The 15,924-nt window shown below is 36.7% G+C and overlaps 1 protein-coding gene across 9 annotated transcripts in view; it reads right to left on the reverse strand.

Moving 5' to 3' along the window:
• The window catches only part of LOC132785073 (diacylglycerol kinase eta), a 45,670-nt gene that overhangs the window by 19,743 nt on the left and 10,003 nt on the right, over positions 1-15,924 (reverse strand). The window lies entirely within an intron of this gene.

The following is a 15,924-nucleotide window of genomic DNA, read 5'->3' on the forward strand; positions in this document are numbered from 1 at the left end:
CAATGGAAAGCGAATCGAGGAACTTTTGCCAAGGTTTACATACTCAAGTAGTTCTTGAGCATGCAGAAAATTGGTTTTCTTTGGCAACCGAGTCTTCCTTCGGTTGGCTTTTACATCAACAATAAGGTATCAAAACATGCAAACAAAGTTTTCTTTCGAATACAAGTAAATATTCAATTTTATTTTCACCAGTTCGATTAATATTTGAGTATTGTTTGCTTTTTAGTTTGCAAATTAAAGTTTTCAACTCGTTTGTATAAGCTGAGTATTGGCTCAGGGCTCTACAAAAGTTTTGTAACCAGCACAATCGAAAATCGCTCATACGCCGAGTGCGCGGTCGTAAAATCCCACACGGTTTTTGGCCTCCCAATACAATTTATTTTATTCTTTTTTTTTGTTTATATTGGGCTAGAATTTGTTAGATATTTTGTGCTGATTTTTCATAAGTTTTTTTTTTTAGCGGTATTTAGTTACATCGAATGCTCTGCATTTTAAGACTTTCTAACATTGTGTGACAGTAAAGTAGAATTAAGATGCGGCACTTTTTAATCACTCCAATTAACTAGCTTTGTCGTGACCATATCATCACTGTATAACTATAAACAACCGTTTGTATCGATGGGAGTCCATTAACTGACCGTTACTTTATTAATATGAAAGCAAGGAGCATTTATAATGTACCGTGGTAACAGATCCCTTAATGAGCATAATTGATTGAAAACGAGACAGTTGCTCGAATCGGAAATGAATGTATACCCGAGGGAAAGCAGCTTAATCCAGCAGAGTGAACATTATAATAATTATACAAACAAATACTCGTATGAAAGAGTAAGAGTGTGCGTTGACAGTGCACAAACGTATGCGAGTCGATGGACGGATTGCTGTCGGCAATCCAGCAATTCGGAAAATTGCACGGAAAATGTTGAGCAGCAAACGTCAGTGTCAGTCAGGCATTGTACATCGGGAAAAAAGGAGCATCGGAGCTTCGCAATTGGTTGAGTGAACCGTTAAATGGGCGGGAAGTTGGGGAAAATCGTTAAAAAATCAGCAAGGATTTCAAGCGCTTTTAGCGTTCAATGTAAAGCGAGGGCGTGGCTGTAATAGGTGCGGCTAAGGTTGAGACTTGACTTGCTTCGGCTTCCCTTTGCGTTTCATGCGTTGAATGATTGAAGCTTTCATTTCAGCTTTAATTTTTATGGTACCAATACAAATCTGTATGTATTTCACAACATTTGATGGCTCTTTTCTGCTTTGGTTTGGCTTGGTTTGGTTTGTCGTCGCCGTATCCTTGGGCGCAGACATTTCGCGCTTCAACGGATGCCATAAATCTTTGCCGTCCGCCGTTTGAGTTTGCGTAAAAATCATTAAGAGCCTGCGAAACTGGAGTGCGAGTATGTATAGTATTTATGTAAGTGCGAGTTTACGTGTATGTACGTGGCAGCTGTGCTCCGGGCGTAAAATAAAAAAAATCAATAAATACATATACGTAATTAAAAAGCAAACGAACTGTAAGCCACAAAAATATGAAGCTCAATGAGGGTAGGGCAACTGCCTCTTAGCACACTTATCAAAATTCCTGCAATTAATTTGCGTTTCACTTGGAACTGACATCTGTCTAGCTGTCAGTCTAGAATAAGAATATTCCCGTCTGGTCTGGTATCTAATCTTAAGCTGTCATATGTGTATTTATTGTATGTGGAGAAAGTTAATTAAATAATGAAACAAAGTTAATGAATAATGAAATAACAAAAAGTATCGGATAAATTTTGCAATTAGTTAATATTTTCGCAATATACTTAACATATTTTCAGCATTTGTGTGTTTGTTGCCAATAACCATGTAAAATAAAATATTCAGACAAGGGTATCAGTAATCGAATAAAATATATTTGTATGTTTATATCCCAACTCTCTAACTGTTCATCCCATATTACAAGTTGAACCTTTTGCTATACGATACTACACAATATCCTTCAGTCTCATTCTCGTACTCATTTGGATTTGCTAAGCTCTTTGACCTCTGGGAATCGGACTCCAAGTAAATGTAGTCATTCTTTGCCGGAGTCGCTGTGCTCGGGTCAATCACAAACACATTAGGCAAATTGGTACATTTTTTCTTTTTACCCAACAGGCAATAAGCCCGAAAGGTGAAAAACTTTGATTGCATTATGCCGAGATTTCTCACACCACACTTCGGGCTCGAGGGCAGCCAGCAGTCCAGGGTAAACTGCCTCGGCATAATCATTAATTTGCGCACTTTTCGACGTCCAGCACCTGGCTCAGGAAGTTTCCACACATTTCTTGCCCTTTTCCTGATATTTTCGCGTTGCTGCCACAATTCGTTTTGCCACAGCTTGCAGAAAAGTTTCGGGCATTCATATCAATTTCTTTGCATTACTTTTGTGCCGACTTTTTCTTTATTTCTCTCTCCACCATCTCATAACATTTTTTTTGCGCAAAATCACTTAATGGTGCTCGCATTTCTCAGCGAATTGCGGAGAAAAACTGGCGAAATGCTATTAGAATTTAGCGTAGTTAAAAAGTGCTGACCTGTCGGTTGAGTGCTCTGAAAGAATGCGAGAAACTAATTGCGTGTAATGTACTCAAAGCGACACATAAACTCGGGTCTTAGACACTTACTTTGAATAATATAATTGCGTATATGATTTAAAGGATTAAAGTAGCTTACGATTAAAATCATTTCTACATTATCTTCTTTGGCACACATTAAAACTACAGATAATTTAGTTTTAAATGACAATTTGATTTTATCGATGTCTAAAGGCAAAAAAGTGCAATCGGATAGAAAGTTTCGCTGTTGACCCACTTTGGCTTATGATGAAAAGTTTTGTAAACAAGCTGATGAGCCCAAGAATGCGTCCTTCAATTTAAAAGATATCTAGTTGCAGTTTAAAACAAACTATTTTGATGTTATGCAACTACTCTTCTTTATTTACAGCTTTTACATCGACTTCAATGAGATAAACTTGTCAATGAAAACTTTTTCTTTGCAATTTTCGCCATTTTCCTTTTGCATTTTCAATGCGAAGACCAAAATGAAAAAGGTAATATTAAAAACATTCTTGCAACGACTTTTGCACTTTGCATCAAGCAATTTTATATTTTTTACATTGCAATGACTTGCACTGAAAGTTAAATACACAAGTTTGCCAGTTCAGTTTTGCCCTCGAAAGGAACAGTTTCCTTCGACAAAAACAAATCGAGGAGAGCTGGCAAAAGGAGTGTGATAAAAGTTTGGCATAAAAAGTTGTACATTTGTGCCTTAAGCAGCTTTCAGGTGGCCAACAGAATGGAAAATGTAAAGTGGAAAATGTAAAATGGAAAATGGCATGACAACCCTTAGAACAAGCCTCTCTCGGGACAGCAAACAATTTGGGATCTAATTTGTAGCAGCATGCCTAATGTTCTGACTGATTGAAGTTGAAAGGGGAAACGCAAGTGTAGGCTAAGTGAGGGGAAATTGGAGGGACTCGAGGAGGCATTCTCATGGGCTCCTCAGTAGGCGTATTACATTTCATTTGGCGTGTTAAAGTCGCGTGGCTAGAAATTGCCGACATTCTATACGTAATGGCGTTACATCTAAAGGCCATCACTTAACTGTGTTCCAGCCCAACCTTCCCTGCAACAAGCCAGTTATTAATGTGCCATAATATTTATATTTATTTGTCGCACCCCAAATGGCACTGACTCTGCCCAGCGCCTCAATTTGTATTTCGCAGTTCGCAATCAATGTGCGTAAAATTAAAATACACACAATATTTTAATGAGTGTGCAATTTGCGTAAGTCTCGCTTTCACCTTTTGAGTTTGAGCGTAAATTTAGAAATATAATTTTGGACAGACCTTTAAATGGCATTAAAACGTGTCCCACAAAGTAAGCACTTAATTGGGTTAACTGCAAAAACATCTAAAAATGTACGTTGTTTTAAAATCATCTACGTGTTATAAATAATAAATACAAAGTTCAATTTAATTTGCGAGAATGAAATGAACATTTCTCAATTTAAGAGAAGTGTGAAATGTGGCTGCAATTAAGTCTTTTTGATACGATTGAAAGGAGCTGTTACGGCTTCCTCAAATAAATCCCATAAAATTTCATTAAATGTCAATCAACCTACCTGCTGCCATCTCAAGTTTTACAACAAAATTAAATCAATCGGTATCAACTTTCAAGTAAATGTATAATGTTGTCTTTGCTAAGAGTTTCTCACTATCTGTTGACCTTACAGTGGAACTAAAGTACTTCCTGCTTAAATTCATTATACTTGCTACCCAAAGGGTAATAGGGTATTATAACTTTGTGCCTCCATGAAATAAATGTATCAGGCAGAAGGAGGCATCTTTTATAAATTCCTGATCAGCGTCAACAGCCGATAATGTCTGTCTGTCAGTATGAACACCTAGATCCAAACAAAATTGTATATTTGTAGTATTTTTGCGATATGTTAATAAGGGATATTTTAAAATGAATACCACATTGTTGAAATTTTATTCAAAATGTGTAGCGGGTATCTCACAGTCGAGCACACTCCACACACAGTACCTTTCTTTCTTGTTTTCTCATGTTTCCAGCTATGCCGACAATTAGATAGAACTTTACTTCTATGCGCATATGTAGTAGAGGCTCGTTTGACCTTTTTAAAGGATTTGAGCATCTGGAGAAATGAGTTGCATAGGTTGTAATAGCATTGCTTGCGAGTTTTCTTTTATGCACACATATTTTTATATAAAGTAGAATAAAATTGACAACAATTGTGTCACGCCTTGGGAATCCATCTATTGTAAGCTGTTACACAGCTGGCAATTTGCCACGGCGTGCGTCACGGCGCGCTTTGTATTGGGTCTTAACCCAATTTGTGTCACATTTGGGAGCGGTGACACTTAACTGACAATAATTGTGATTAATAGAAGGTCGCTTGTGTGGCAAATTTTGCCAAATGGTTTGGCATATCATTGCTATGGTAAGGTATGATTGGTCACTACCGAAAAATTCATGCATGTTACGTATACGCAGCGTGTACCAAAATTATAACGACGAATGTTTGAGTTGTAATGAAAATGAATCGCAAGGCGAGCAATAAAATTAAATAAGCTAACTTTTGATTGTAATTTATTGCCCTCCTTATACCAATGAACAATCTACATACTTCCATACATAAAAGACAAATGGATTTCTTGCATAATTTCTGGGTCCCAAAAAATATTCTACGAAAATGGAAATCGCGCTTCTTTTAGCCCTTAGCTACATTTTGCAGACATTGGCTCTTCTCCGCACATTTACGAGTAGGCTGAGCCGATGTATTATGCGTGTCAAGTATGTGTATGCTCTTGTCTAGAGGACCATCGACATAAAACTGGCGTACATTCAACTTTACCCTTTTCGTTTAGACCTACACGCCTGCGTGTATGTGTGTGTGTTTGTGAGTATTACTCAGCGAATAAAAATCCATAAATAACACTTAAGTAGTGGCGGCTAACAAAGAAATATGCTCTTCGCACATACATCTGTGTGTGTTGGTGCTGGTTCTGCGTTGCCCTCAGGCAAAGATGGCACAGCAACAATAAACGATATGCAACCGTAGATGGCACTTTTAAGGCAACTTTGATTGCCCCAAGTGTGGTCGATAATTTTTTTTTGGTGCCTTGAATGTTTTGTTCCCTGTCAAATAGAAATGTTTTCAACATTGCTCCAAAGCAGTTGCTTTGAAGTTTTCTTTTTGACGCCATTTTAATGGATATTTCTTTTATTTTCCTTTCACCTTTGATAGTCTCTCAAATGTCTCCGACAGCTAGTAAAATGAAGCCAGTCAACTGCACTAAACTTGATTGAAATGTTTCAGACCAAAAGAAGTTAATTAAAATATGTTGGAAACCTCTATGTTTTGGACGTTATTTAAAAAAATGTCGGAAGATGTGTGTAGAATAAAAATGGGGATTCATTTTTTGGCAAGAATTATTAAATTTAAAAAGTATTATTATTCTCTATTAAAAGCACATGTTTAATGCCTGCAATAACTGGTAAATCATTTTGGAATTAATTTTTAAATTTTCTAATAATATGTACAGCGGTTTTTCTTTGCTTGTTGTGAGCTATTTTTATTCACAAAATATAGTAATTGGACATAAATAATGATAATACTTATTTATACATCAAGCCTGTCTTAATTACTTAATCTAGGCTTCCATTTCGGAATACGAATAATAATCCAGAGATGGACACATAGAAGCTTAGACAAATAAATACATATATATGCAGAGGCTGACGGAGACTTGCAGCGTGATTTATGCAACATAATTTATGACTCTCATTTTGTGGGGGAAAATGGAAAAAATATGTGAATACGAGCCCTCATCGTAGGCGAACATTTTTCAAATAATATTTTCTGAGTAGACACAACAGCGACAGCGACAGCAACAGACAGAGCGATTGCCGACACATGACCTCGTTTTGCGTTTGATAAAATGATGCTGTTTCCCCGCCTTTAGTGAGACTGCGAGCCAGTGAAATGTCTGATAAAAAAGCAAAGACGATGCCGGAAATCCGGCCAGGAGCGATCAAGCCACAATGGCAACTGACAGCTAGAAAACTTGGCCATGTGTGTCCAATGTGGGCTGTGCAACCACCACCGTTTGTACTTCGTCCCGCTCATTTTCCACATGGAAGTCAACTAACTTTTTTTTATTACTGTCTGCCATGAGATGAGCTGCTCCACACTTTGGCTGCTTCTGGCTGCCTTAAACATGCGCATTAATTTTGCAAAAGGGTAAAAGTTTCTGCTTTGCTTGGTATTTGTAGGCTTGACTTTTTTGAGGCCACACAATATAAATTAAACATTCTCGTTGAAGGATTTTACCCGAGAAAGGTCAACACATAGTGCCAATAGACATTGTGCTTCTTCTCACTCTTCTTACTTGGTAAAATTCATAACCATGGCCAAAATTATTAAATCTAAAAATGTAAAATTTTTAGTAAAACTAAATAATTTACAATTTACTGTTATTCGACATTTTTATTTTGTGATTAAAAATGTATTTCGAAAAGTTACTTCTGGAAACTTTTTTCAACATTTCACAAATTTTATGGGAGTGCTATTAACAGTAACAACAATCTGGGGAGCGACATATTCAAATTATGATGTGCCCATTCTAAATTCTAATTAATAATAGTTTATTCATATATTTTATTATTTCTATCTGTTGGCTGGCTAATGAAATTTTAGGTTCTAGAAAACTAAAACTAATAGTTTTATGGAGTATATGTATAGGGATAGTCTTATGAAAGCAATTTATTTTTAGACGACAACAAAGTCAGCCAAATGTTATAAAAATCGTGTTTTTCACATGCAGCTCACAAATCGCTTAGTTGGCCGTTGGATGTGCGGTGCTCGTAAAAATTAATATTCATAAAACTCGTCTCATTAAAACTACATAAACCGTCGGCAAACATAATAAGATGGAAGGCCTTTAAGCCTTCCACTAATGGTTAAAAGCCGTAACGAACATGCATATTCGGAATGGCCCGCGAAAGATTTATATTTAACATAAATCCGTGCATAAATTTTAGCGTCACGTAACAGGCCACAACGTAAACGTAAAAGACGTAGGCATTAACCTTAACGTAACACGTCAATTTGAGCATCGCCTTCGCCTTTGGCGTCTGCCAACACCTTTTTGTCGAGGGACTCAATAGATCCCTGTTTGGGCTTGGGGCCTGGGTTCGTGTTGTGGTAGAAATATGCGGGCTGTGCAAACAGTTAGAGCCATTTGAATTTCGGGACTAAGCTGGATCAGCGAGGTGTTAATGATTACGCGTCCATTTCATCCTAGGCATGTGCTAAACTTTGTTTGGTCATGGAGAAGAGACTCTCAGCTGCCTTTGGGTGGATGGTATGCAAACTTTAGTTAAGCACTGCCAATATTTATTTTTCAGTACCGAAATTAAATATATGTATTTTTCAATTTTCATAGCTTCGACAATAAACAAGCAACTTTATCAGTAGGGTAAAATCAATATAATTTAGCTCTTGAGGTTTTTACGGTCTGCTTGCCAATTTCGAGCTTTTTAATTTTACAATTTTAGTTTGCATGTAAATGAAAAAAGTTCGATAAACTTTATCACTATTTTCTCATGTTGACATACAAGCACATCGTCAATTAAATAACTCTCCTAACTCAACGATTTACGACTAATTCAGTTTCACTTAACGAAATTCGATATAAAAAGTTAACGATGATGGTGTAAATTGATAAATTGGTTTAAATGCTATTTCAAATACGTCAAGTATGGCGCTTGACGCAAGTGAAATATCATTATATGGTAGACACGTAGGTATAAAGTACATCGAAAATTGATAATAAATTTTCCAATTTTTTTTTTTTTTGATTGATGTACGTTGCTTAATAAAAAATTTAGTCACCAGTCGCCGACACCAGCAGCAAAAAAATAGAAGGAATTTTCCTTAGTAAATAAATAAATCAATAATATTTGCCATGTCAACGAGCTCGTCGGAGCGCAGACTTCAGCTAAATGGCCATATAATTGAAAGTTGACCAACCACCGTCCCAGAGTCTTTCAACACTTATTTGACCTGTCAATCTCTCAAGATTTCCAATCCCCGCCCCTTAGTGGAAACTTGTTTTGTGTTAGCTGAGATGGCTTTCGGGCACTTTAAAACGAAATTCTGTACACTGAAAAGGTTTGCCTCTACCTTGACGAAATCGCCAATGTAATTTCCCATTTGCCTCATTACCGAATCGAATGTAATAATGCGAGTATAAAGAAACTTTTCTTCTCGATATTATTATATATACCTTAACAAAATTTGCACTGTTCTTTTATTCAAAGCATTCATCTAACCATTTTCCTGTCGCACGAGCGCCTTATTTTTCCATGCAAAACAAGTCAAGGGTACAAAGTTATTTCAACCTTTTTACGTTAAAGAAACTTCTGCTTCCTTGCACTTTAAGATAAATTATGGCATTATTTAAAATTTTGTCTTTTCTCTTTTTTTGTCTCTTTTGCATGATTTAATTTGTATGTCCTTTTTAAGAAATTGAAAATGGAACAAGTGGAAATTGTTTGCTGCTAATGGTCAGCGAGGTATTATGAGATGTAATTAAGTGTTCAATTTTAGAGTTCCATTGTTATTTTCTTAATTTAAAATATAGTGTAGAAGTAAGATTTAAGTTTTAAATCAAAATTCAACTAAAGTCAGATTCCATTTCAATCACAAGTTCTCACACGAAGAACTAAAACAATTTTGTCAACCGACAGCGTTGCGGTTCGCAAAGTTAACTAACCACACAATTACATGAAAATGAGATTGCAACCTTGTAATTTAATTGACATAAAATGAAAAGGCCCAACTCAGTATAAAATTTCCAAATAAGGTTAAATGGCAGACCAAAAAATGATCAAATTGATTTTCGGGTAGCTGCTTTCCATTTGCCTTTGTTCTTTTCTAGATATACAATTACGAAAGTGTTTGACAAATCCAATAAACCTTTCGCCCTTTTATTGAGAAACAGCTCGTGCAGCAATTAGATTCTGTATGTGCTCCACGTGCGATTCATATGGTGGATATTAATGTGACATAATAAATTTTGTGGTTCACAACTAAGACAATGACCTTGTCCTTTTTCAGGCTTTTGAGAATGATTGAGATGTTTTGGCGGTCTGTATAACCGTGTGCGGTTTACCTTCATCTACACTCGTATGTTTGCCTTTATATGTCCTTTTCGCCATTAATCAAGGTGATGTGTCAATTTGGCCGCACATAATTCACAATTAGATTGGTCCGCAGACAGTCTGGTTTTTGGTCATGGTCACACACACACACACACATACATTGTGGTATTCAATTTTCCACTCATAACGCTGCCGAACACCCAGCACTCAGCACACAGAAACATATGAGAAATCTACCCGAGAAATGTCCTGGCCGCAACCTTGAAACCTCATGTAGCCACACTGTCGGATGCTTTTCATATGCCACAAATGCCGTGGTGCAATTTGATTTCTGTTTTGCCAGGCAATGCACCACACAGCATCATTGAAACCTGCCTATGAGGCAATGCAACATTTGTGCAGTGACGGGAAAGTATTGACTTGTTAGTCGAGGGGGCCAACGAATTACCATGTGTATAGGCACACTAATGAGTACATTATGCATTAGTCGAGATACTGGCAGAAATTTCGCGAAATATCACTTGAAATTTCACAACCTGAACATTGATGGAAAGATATCGCTTCGCGAAATAATGTTGTGGCTGACGGCCACATTGACATTTATATTTTTCATCTTTTGGTTGTAGCACTTGTAGTCTGCGGTCTGCCCCATTCCTCTATTAAAACAGACCCTGTTTTCCTGCACTTTTCCACGTGTTCACATGTGTTGGCTGGCATCACTTGAGCGTCAACGTCAGCTAAAACGTCAACTTTAACGTCAACGTCGTGATGTCGTTGTAGTTGTAGTTGTCGCTGGATTGTTGCTGTTGCCGTTGCTGTTGTTGTGACGTTCGTTTTTGTCGCACATTTAGTACGCTTGTTAGCCAAATGCACCCTCGAGGCATGCATGAATGTGATACGTATGCTCGGTCTTTGCGTCCTCGCCTTTCTCTGCGCACTTACATAAGTACGCCTTAGTATTCCATGCACTTATTTAAATAAATATATCGCATAAACTACGTAGGAGCATCAACAGACCTAAGATACAGTCGACCTAAAGTAGTGCAGCTCATGCATTGTATAATTTATGTAATTCAACTGAAGCTGCGCTTGCCAAGTGTCAACATGATTGTCAGCTTTTAATTTACATATTTGCTTTGCTCTCTCGCCAATAGCAGATAATCATATACAAAAATAAGCTGCAATCAAAATGCAAATTTTTGGGCTATCGTGCGTTGCATAATCTGCATCAGCAAATGTGTGCGGGTTGTGAAAGTAAATGCAATAAATTGAAATGAAAAGTGTTAGCTTTTAATTATTTTAACATTTTATGACTTCAAGTACAATTCCTAAAGCAACAATTTATAAACTTATTAAGGGTTTCATGGGACATATCCTTCAAGTAAGTCCCTACTAATGGAAAAGGCACTCGTAATTCATTTTCAGAAAGCATATTTATTTATTTATTCAAATGCTCATCTTTTATTAATTTTAATACCCGATAATTGCTGCTTTTAAGAAGAATTTTGTTTCTTTTATTGTCACCCAAAAGGAAAACAACAAAAAAAAACGTTTTCTATTTAGTTTAGCTGCCAGCATGTTGACAGTAAGGAATATTCAAGTGTCCTCGTCAGTGTCATGAAAATTACAAACACACTCACACACAAAGCCCAGATGTTGCTGCGAAGCTTTGTGCTTCCGCCTGTCTGCAAAGAAGAAAGTTTTATTTTTTTTTTTTTTTTCTTTCTCTTTACATGGCATTGCGTGCTGCATACAAACGAGAGATTAGTTGGGCCCCTAGCGTTAACAAGACAAAGATGTGGCTGCGGATTGGATGCTGGCATCAGGCACATAAATGATTGCTAAGTCCATAAGATATAATCATAGGCATAGGTTAAGCACGGGCCTCGGCGATGAGCAGAGGCCAGGACAATTGACCGTTTGCTTAGCCAGCCATGTGCGCCTTATTGTAATGCGTATTGGGGCGATTGACAGTTGCCAACGCGTGGTATGCGTAATATTTTGGCATTAAATTACCTCGGCCACGACAACTTTTCATTTCGTTTCTATTGTCATTTCCTATCCGATTGCTATATATTTATTGTCTGCAATTATTTATTTCATGTCAATCAAGTTTGAGCTAGACAATAAATTCGGCATGGTTGATTAGTCTGAGCTTCGGCTCATAAAATATAGTATTTTATTTGATTTGTTGTGTCTTTAATTTGCCAGCTGTCTTCTTGAATATGAAAATATTTGTTCAATTGATCAAGCTAGTAAAATGTAGTTATACAAAAAAAGCTTGAATTATTTTAAATTAAATGCAATTTTATCTAGTTTTGTTTCTGGGTTAGTAATGTTTTTTCGGTTTTTTCAAAATTACTGTTATTACGATTTTCATTTTTTTACTTCATTTTTATTTGTTTACTTGATAATAAATGAGAATTTAATTATAAATGTAACAACAATATTGTGTCAGACTTTTAAATCATTTTATTTCGATGGATCTATTGAGATGAACATGTATTATTTTGGCATAAATTACAAACTAAAATAAGGTCTCTCATGAACTTTTCTCTTCCTTGCTTTTCATCGTCCCAACAAGATAAAATAGACTTTATAGTTTTATATCTACTGCGTTTTACCTTTTTGCAAAGTATCCTTAGACGGGAAATATTAAATAAGTATTGCAAAGTAAAGCTCACTCAATTGTGGATTTAACTTGCATTTCAACGTTCTTGGAATTATCCCCGTATAAAAATGTATAATAACTATTCACCGTTTTCAATAGCAGGAAATGAAAACAAGTTATTTATTGAAACAAAGAAATCAGTCAAATGAAAAGAAAACTGTATTCAATTTTAGGTACGTGCACACAAACATAATCATAATCATCATCAGCATCATTATAAGGTATAGAACTTATATATGTATGTGTGTGTGTGTCTCTGAATGTCACGTCGCTTTCAATGTCTGAAGGAATATTGAAATATGTTGAAACTGTCATGCAGACATACACTTTGTTCTTGTGTACGCGGATGTGTGCATTTATGTAAATATGCATGTATATGTGTGTATTTTTTTGTTGAGGGATACACTCAAGGATTTTATTCAGCCCACGTGCAGCAGATAAACAAGTTCATTAAGTGAGCGGAGCAGAACTCGAAAAGCTGGCATCAAGTCTAGGGCCAAGGGGCGCACAATTTAGACTCAATTTATGTCTCTATGGCCGACGCCAAAGTTAATAAAGAGAGAACTAGGAGGGTATGCAAAATAGATTCAAACATGTGTTCTCAACGTTTATGGTGATTAAACTAGCGCCATCTGTTGGGTGCCAGTTGTGAAAATGACAGCCGAAAGAACTACGCAAAGCTCACGCTAAGTGAATGCCCAACAACATGTAGACAAGCTGACTAAGTCGCTACGACATTTGCAAAATAAGTAATAAGGATTTTAGTAAGGGTAAGTGCGTTTTACTTAAAGGTTAACTAGAACAGAGAACTCAACGTAGATTAAAATAGTGATAATTATTGTGTACTATAAATCCAGAAACACTCCACATTACTAGTTGGCCATTTGGTTATCCAGCTAGCATGTAACCACATTTACGGCAAGAACCATTTAGATGTAAATGGTTTTCTAATGACTTTTACAAGAATCCATTAACAATCAGGTTTAAGCAGAATTTTGTATTATTCCATTTACGACTAAAACTAGATTTATCAAACAGTACAAAACAAAGAAAGTAATTGTACTGGAATTAATTCCAAATTTATGGTTTATTTTATGCAAACAAGTTGGCCACAAATATAAACACTCATATGAGTACACAGGGCATGAAGGCAACATGTGGTTGGGTTCTTTTGTTTCAAATCAATGCTTCTGCCTACTGACCTGACACCCGCATCAAGGCAACGCCATCGATTTTGTTCAACCGAAAAAATATCTAGCCCTTTTTTTGCACGTGACTTGTCGAGAAACTCGAGAGTGTGCCAGCGACCTCATATGGCACTGTGGCCCATAAATTAAGGAAAAACAAATACAACAGAACGTTCGTAGTGTGTGTTTGTGAAGGGCAGACCGAGAAGAAGAAAATGTTGCAAATCAGCACGCAAAAATTATACAGCTCACAGCTGTGACTTGCCAGAACAAATAGGTCTGAGGTCTTAGGACTGAGGCTCAAATAAAATGTATGCTCATAAATTAGGCAATGTCGGACCTAAGCTTGGGGACGGCATTCTGCAATTTGCTTGCCAAAATATTTGTCAGCTTTTTCATTTGTTTCATTTGCTGAAATTCCGTTGCAGCGCACTCGAGCGCAAATATTTTCACATAAAATGCAAGTCAGCAAGTCAGCGCCAATTACTAAGCAGCCGAGTGGCTGCCTGCTTGTTATCCCTTTTGGCGCGTTACTCATACGCACCGTGCGCCTGACTCCTATGTGTGAGTCTGCTTGTTGGTTTAAATTTTACGTGACGCAAATGTGCTTGTGATTATGCAACAAAAACCCGACAATGTAACATATTAGATGCAGTCTGTGCAATCAACTGGGGATTACCACGTGATTTGATTTCACCTAGAACATTTAGAGAAACATGAAACATATTAATCCGAAGGTTAAGATTGACGAACGCAAATTTAAATTGTGCATTCAGATATTTGATAGCTTATAACTTTTTTAATTAACTCTATTAAAAGCCTAGAAAATCAGAAAGCATAATAATCTACAAGAGTCAAACAATTAACACTCCAGCTAAAAGCTAAACTACATATATCCTGTTAATAAAACATTTTTAGTACTTGTGGTCAAACTTGTGTGTGGCTTGACGTTTAGCCTTGATGAGTTCAGAAGTACGCTAATTTGGCCTTTATATATTATTTAACTACAAATTAGGCCATAACAAGTTTGTGTAGAAAGTTCATATGAAATGTCAAGCACACACAATAGAATATTAATAGAACAAAAAAGTAGATATCTTTGAATAATATTGATACCTACATTTTATTTGCAGAAATGATGAAGCTCAATTGTAACCTCGACATCGAATATTATGCTTCGGCACTAAAAGTGTGGTTTATGTGTTTATTGAGTGTGAAAGAGTAATCAAGGATTGTTAAGTAATTGAATATTGGATGTGTAATTTTAATGCTTCAGAAATTACAATACGTATTATGCAGTTGTAATTGCAATTGACGTCATCGTGGCCATTATGCATTCAACAGGGCCAACAAAGTGTGCATTTTGAATTGCCAGTTGCTGTATGAAACTCGCCAATAAATATTATTGTTGTCGACATTTCGGAGTAGAATAATTGAATTTCCAATTAGTCGCAATGAATGGACTAACAGTTAAATAATTCATAGATTATTCAATTTTGAAATGTTATTTTTATGTCCTGTACCAAAATGCTATCGATTGATAAGCACAATTGAACAAACGATTAGCTTGCTTATGTGTGCAAATATAATAGAATAAGCACTTTTACATTGTGTTATTTCAATTTGTTTTGTGATTGAATTGCAGAGCCCATTGGACTGACTTGATTTAGCTTCAATTAGCAATTATTCATTGCCCTTAGAGACGTAAATGTGTGCTCTGGTCAACGACTTTGAACTTGCCTTTGGCTTAAGCATTCATATTGTTAACAGTCTGCGTGCTGGATAACAATAAAAAAGAAAGTCGCTGAATGTGTTGGCCGTTTTATTGGGCATTATCCAGCCACGAGCCAAATTAGCTAACATGGCAACACAGCAACGTTTCACATAGAGGTATACAAAGGGAGCGGGCCATAAAATGAGGGCTTAATCTCTTTTTCAAACAGAAACAGAGCACGGACATTGAGGTGGATGTGAAAGTGGAAGTGGATAAGGCTCTCTGTGCTCATTGCTCATTGTGTTTTTGCGGGTGTGCGAGTGCGGTGTTGTGTGGTGTCATTTAAATTTCTGCTGCAATGTAAACACCGTAAACATTTGCACGTAGCGCCGCAGGATAACACAAAATGTGGGAGTGTGTGTGTGTGTGTCGACTCGACTGGCCAGGACAACAGCAGGACACGCGCACTGCATGCTGAGACCATTCAAAACACGTAACAATCGCAGATATACACACAGCACACACAGGACACACATTCACCCACTAACACATGGACAATAAAGAGCATTATGCCTTAGTGCCTTAGTCTATTATCAGGAGCACATAACAGAGCTTTTTGTCCCTGCGACTCTTATACATACATTT

Source organism: Drosophila nasuta, chromosome 2R, assembly GCF_023558535.2.
Source record: "Drosophila nasuta strain 15112-1781.00 chromosome 2R, ASM2355853v1, whole genome shotgun sequence".
NCBI lineage: Eukaryota > Metazoa > Arthropoda > Insecta > Diptera > Drosophilidae > Drosophila > Drosophila nasuta.